Genomic DNA, 6,509 nt, shown 5'->3' on the forward strand with positions numbered 1-6,509 from the left:
TTGATGAAACAGAAGTTGTCCAACTGACAAGATTAAACAATTGACCAAGTATCAATCAGTTTGGATCAATTCTGACCACAAAAACTTGGGAAAAACAAATTGCCGAGACGGAAAAGTTAAAGTCCTTTAGGGGAATTGATGAATTTGAGATCAGGCAGGAACCTCCAGAATAACCAACCAAAACAAGGGGAACCAGCAAGTGTCATATCAACCGAGGGAAGTGTCAACCATAGTTGGGTGCAACCATTAGAGCCGATCTTTGAAGGAAGTGTCTCTGATACTTCTTCGGAGAGATCTTACGAGATTTTCACTGAACACTTGGAACACTTGAACCTGAACAACAGAGAAAATATGGCAGCAGGATCATCAAACCCTTCCGCCACAATGAAGCTATTGTTCATAAAATACCAGTACGACAATGAGCAAGGTGCCAAGATCTACAAAGATGGAATGGACCGCTATTGTGTAAAGATAGAGGAGAGACCTAGTGAGTTCAAGGACTTAGTGCCTGTGAGCTATAGCGGAGATAGATATCTAGATGACGAGGGTACCATGTACTTGGTAGTCCTAAACCCTAACATTGTGGACAAGTGGGGATTGATGGGCACCAAAGCCAAAGTAGATGAAGAACTTGAGGAGAAGGCACCAATAATGAACTTCCCTGATGCGAGGTTAAGAAGAGAGAATGAAACTACAAGGATCAACACTGATAACATCTATGTGGGGCTATACAAATATAATAATGGGGAGCAAGATCTCTATTATAGATGTGAAGAACCCTACACCGGAGAGTTGACAGACCAAAAAAGACTTTATGTCTTTACCTACACAGAGGGATCGGAAGTGAAAATTGCCGCTTACGTCAAGTATGGCAGGCAATACTCAACAATGGGCAAGAAAGAATTAGAAGGATATACATACTTTGGGGGACCACTACATCAGTATTATGTTACTTCTAGCTCACAAAGACCAGCACCAACAAATGGAGGGCAAAACCCAATGACGACAGGAGGACAAAGAACTCAGGCTGCTGACTCTTTCAGTCAACCTCAGTACTCAAAGCCCGGACCAATGGGATCATTACATTCCAGAGAGTCAATGGATACGAATCGAGGTAGTGCAATTCCAATCCCCACATATACCACTCCAGGTCCAAGGTTCGAAGCGGAACCATCACATTTACCTCCTAGTAGTAGATTCAGGGCAGGGGAACCGACAAGGGTAACCCATGAAGTCCATGATGCTAGAGAAAGCTTTAGCCGGGACACAGGAGCAATGAGATTGGTAGCAGACCATAGACGTATGAGACCATCTCAAGTAGCCAAGTGTATGCCAAAGAAGTATGGTGGTTCAGGAGATCCGTATGCACATGTGTCACTCTTTAAGCAAGTCTTAAGAGCTGAGCAGATAACCGATTTCCATACACAATACGACGGATTTGGTCTTACTCTAGAAGGTACGGCATTGACATGGTTTCAACCACTGAACATAGGGGGATTCCATGACATTGACCATTTGCTAAGAGAGTTTGCTGAGGAATTCTCAAAACGGGGGATTAAGCACAATACGGTCTCACAAATATATGCTTTTAAACAGAGAGAACGCGAAAAAGTGAAGGAAGCTTCACTTCGCTTCAAACAATACATTGAGAGATGTCCAGTACGTGAACGACCACAAGATGACAGACTATCTGTTCTCTTTATTGAGGGACTGAGAAACGACACTCTCAAGAAGGACTTGCACTTGAAAGCTTGTACAAGTTTCGAGCAAGTAACGAGAGAGGCATTGTACTTAGTGGATAACTGTACGGTTTATGGAGAGGTGTCAGCGGATACAGATTTTGCATCCAGTAGCTCCTCCTCCGTAGCGAGCGAGACTACCACTAAAAAGAATGTTCAAACAACAACCATGCCAAATGTAGAGCAAATGATAGAAGATGCTCTAAAAAGGATGGCACCATACCAAAAACCATTGCCAAAAACACTGAAATGGTGTGCTATTGAACAAAAATGGACAAACCATCCAACAGAGGAGTGCTATTACAACAAAGGGTATGTAAGGGAGCGTCAGTATGCACCTCCTGCTCAATTAGCACCACCTCAGATACATCCAGTACCTCGATACCCAACGGGAAATGTACCAGGACCTATGGGGATAGAAAGACCGCAACCGGTATTGGGACAACAACCACCTTTACCAGGAGCAAGACCAGTGGGCATTAGATATGCACCAACCTTAGAGAATCAGGAAGAACAAGCCTTAGTGCCTGTTCAAGCCTATTATGAAGAATCTGGTGCACACATGTCTCCAACTGTGTATTACCCACCAGAAGACCCCAAACAACCGAAACCATGGGGCATGATTGGGAATGTTGGAATACCAACAGTTATAAGTGCTTTTGATGAAGAGAGATACAATTTGGACGTAAGAACATTGATGTTCATAGCTCATGGAGGGTTAACAGGACAAAGACCATCCTATCCACATAGGACGAATCAAGTGGGACCAAGACCAGCACTAGGACCCTGTTACAAGTGTGGAGGTGACCATCTGATGAATGTTTGCCCACATACGGAAATCATTAGAATTAACGCTTATTGCACTGAGTGTGGGGTTACTCACTTCATTGAGGATTGTTCAAAGAATCCAAACAAAGTGCAAAAGACGACATTGAATATGCTACAAACTATTCCTACCAGCAGTGGGTCTGAAAATGAAACTCTGATACCAACGCAAGTTGTTACTAGAGCTCAAGCTAAGAAAACCACGAGAGAACCTGAGAATGGAAAGTTAGCGACTGAAGTGGTTAGTCAAGAACCGCGGAGTCAGAGAAACACATGGAAAGCTAGAAAAGCACGCATGAAGTTGAGAAAAGAACGTGAAGACGCTATTCTAGCTGAGGAACTAAAGCAAACGAAAGAAAGATTAGAAAAACTTGAGAGTCAAAACGGAAAACGAGAGATGAGCCCAGAAAGAACGAAACAAACGAGTATCAAAGAAACAACGAGCTTAAGCTCAGGGGGATCAGTGCTAGTCGACAAAGTACACGAACCATTGGACGCACTGATGAAAGCTTACGAAGCTAGGTTAAAGAACAACCAAACACAAGAACAGAGGTGGATGACATACCCAAACGCGGAATTGGAAAAGCAGAGACTTGAAATGTGCCAGAGAATGATCGAGACTGCACAAGCCTTATTAGAACCACCAAGAGAAACAATGAATGGTGGAACGGAAAACGCAATTCAGCAGGAGACTATCATTTCACGGGTAGCTGAAAAGACTCCCAGTGTACAAAAGCCTGAAAATATACACAAGGATGACCGCATAGTGTTGAACACAACCGATCAAGAGATAGAGAGTTTTCATCCAGTCATACAGAGGTCTTACGGAAGAGATGAGGATTACAATGAATTTTGGAAACAAGTGAGAGAGGCAAACTTTGCAAACGAGCTAAGTTGCCAAGCTAATCAGACAAATTGGGAAAAGGACATCAGGAATCCTCCCATAGTGGAATTTGAGGCAGGATCTCAAGTGTACTTGGATCTGCAATCTTACTGGGGAGATGGGGGCTCTGTTAGAACAATGGAGAGCAAACCTCACTCACTGAAAACCTTACCTTCATACTTAGGAGAGTATGAAGCAAAATCCAAGATTAGAGCACTTCCCTCACGAAGAATCTCATCAGAAAAAGTCATGGACTCGCAAGGATTGATAGAGATCTTGTCAACATCAGTGACATGAACTATCACTCTAGCTGAGCTTTTGAGGCTAAGACCACATATGTGGACCACTGTAGGAAAATGCTTGGAGAAATTCGGGATAAAAGATCCAACATCGAGACTTCAAGAGGGTATACAAGAGCTGAGTAAATCACAAAAGAACGCTAAGCCTGTACCCTTAAACAAGGTCGGAGAGTATTGCGAAGGTGAAGAGGGGAATACAACCTTACCAGTTGAATTCCAAGGCGTGAACACGATGGCAATACTAGACAGCGGAGCTGGGGTCGCCATTGCTACAAAAGAAATCTGGAAAAAATGGGGGAAACCAGCAATAAGGAAGACTAGGTTGAAACTCCAATTAGCAGATGGACACATGGAGAAACCTATGGGGTTATTAGAGAAAGTTGTAGTGACTTCTTGCGGCATTGAATATGAACATACTTTTGCTATTGTCGATTTTGGCAAGGAGAATAACTATGATATCATACTGGGAAGACCATTCATGAGACAGTTGAAAATGGTCCAGGATTGGGGCTACGATCACATATACCTGAGAAATATGGAAACCACTACACGTGTGAACCTGAAAGACCATAGCTACAAAGATGTGAACCGAACACCGGTGGAGGAGTTTGATTCAGCTACTTTGGCGGGATCCGAATTTCCAGCTTGGTTAGGTAAACCCAAGGAGTTATGGATGTGTGGAGCTTCGAATGTGGAAGTCTGAAACGAGAAGAATGTGTTTTAGAAAGGGCTATCGAAGACGAAACTTATATAGGAGAACCCTTTCCAGAGGACACGCTTGAACCATTAGAATGGACACACATTCTAGCAACCCTAGATGTTTGTGCAATTCCGGATGGTCCCACAACGAAATTTTGCGACAAGGACGGGTACGATGTGGTTCCGTACTTCATGTTGAGAACTGTACTCGAAAAAGAAACTGAAAAGAACGATACACTGGAAAAGGAAGATGAAGAGGAGGTGTTTCACGACAGTCCCGATCATCCTGAGGGGGGAAATGAAGCAGACAGAGTCAACGGACAATTCAAGCGGAAACGAAGAAACTATAATAGATGTCCGATTTTATGATTTTCCGAACCAAACTAAACAACGCCAGAAACGCTATAGAGCAAAGAGAAAAACAAAGGGGGTTAGAACCAATCCGATGCCTAGAATAAGAGGAAAAAATCAATTCCTAATGCTAGTAAAGGCGGAAGATTGTGTTAAGGACAAGATTTCTGGAAGAATGAGAGGCAATGATCAAAAGAGCTTACGAAAAGACAAAAGAGGCTCAAGAAATCGAGTTCAAAGGAATGGAACGAAAACTGAAACTGAAAAATCAGAAAAGAACAAGCGCAACAGAGAACACACGGAGTCCAAGCTAGAACGTAGAAACAAGTACAGAGAGCTCAAGAAAACTCTGAAAGAAGTTTGGACGACAGAAATTGAGAGTGGAGAGGACGAAAACGCCAAAATCAAGGAAAACATGGATGTTCCCTCTCACTATAGGAAATTCACAATAGAGGATAGGAAGGTGGTATTAACCCAACCTATTCGAGAGAGAAGGGAGAACGAATCTTATGACGGACCGGAGGATGCAAAAAAAGTTGATTTAGCAGCTCCAGGTGAGACACCTAGACCGGTGTACATAGCCACAGATTTGTCTCCAGGCGAGGAAGAGAGACTTTTGAGTCTTCTCAGAGAGTATAGGGATGTGTTTGCATGGTCTTATAAGGACTTAAAGGGAGTTGACCCATCGATATGCCAACACACAATCCCACTGAAACAAGACGCAAAGCCTAGCAGACAGAGACCATACACATATAATGATACTTTTGCTAAGCGAATCAAAGAAGAGATAGATAAGCTAATGGAAGCTGAATTCATATACGAGATTGAACACACCGATTGGGTATCTCCGATTGTGGTAGTACCCAAGAAGAACGGAAAACTCCGAGTGTGTGTCAACTTAAAGAAAGTGAATGCTGCAACAATCAGGGACAATTATCCCCTGCCGATAACTGATCATGTTCTAGAGCGTGTATCAGGGAAAACAGCATACTCCTTTCTTGATGGTTTTTCAGGATATAACCAGCTAGCCATAGCACTGGAAGATCAACATAAAACAGCTTTTGCAACTGAGTGGGGAATTTATGCTTATAGGGTTATGCCTTTTGGTCTAACCAATGCTCCCGCAACCTTCCAGAGGCTGATGACGCATGCTTTCAAAGAATACTTAAGGTTGTTTCTAGAAATATACATGGATGACTTATGTGTACATTCTCTTCTGAGAGATGAGCATCTAGAACACCTAAGAAAAGTATTTGAGAAATGTAGGACATATCGCATTTGTCTCAATCCTGAGAAATGTGTGTTTATGGTCCGACAGGGCAGAATTCTGGGACATATTGTCTCACAAAACGGAATATCCACGGATTTAGAGAAGATAAAAGTTATAGTGGATATGCCTAGACCAACCAATGCGAAACAAGTACAAAGCTTTATGGGACATTGCGGATATTATAGACGATTCATTTACATGTACGCTATAATAGGCCAACCACTTTACAGGCTAATAGTGAACTTTGAATGGACAGAGGAGTGTGAGGAATCGTTCAAGAAATTGAAAGAGGCACTCATTACTGCTCCAGTCTTGAAATCACCAGATTGGGAGAAGATATTCCATGTGCATATAGATGCTTCGGCATATGCAATAGGATGCATTCTGGCTCAGCCAGAAGAAGGAAACATGGATTTTCCTATCTGTTACGCCAGTCGACAGCT

This window comes from Adiantum capillus-veneris, chromosome 6 (assembly GCF_014529385.1).
Source record: "Adiantum capillus-veneris isolate H3 chromosome 6, ASM1452938v2, whole genome shotgun sequence".
NCBI classification, from domain to species: Eukaryota; Viridiplantae; Streptophyta; class Polypodiopsida; order Polypodiales; family Pteridaceae; genus Adiantum; species Adiantum capillus-veneris.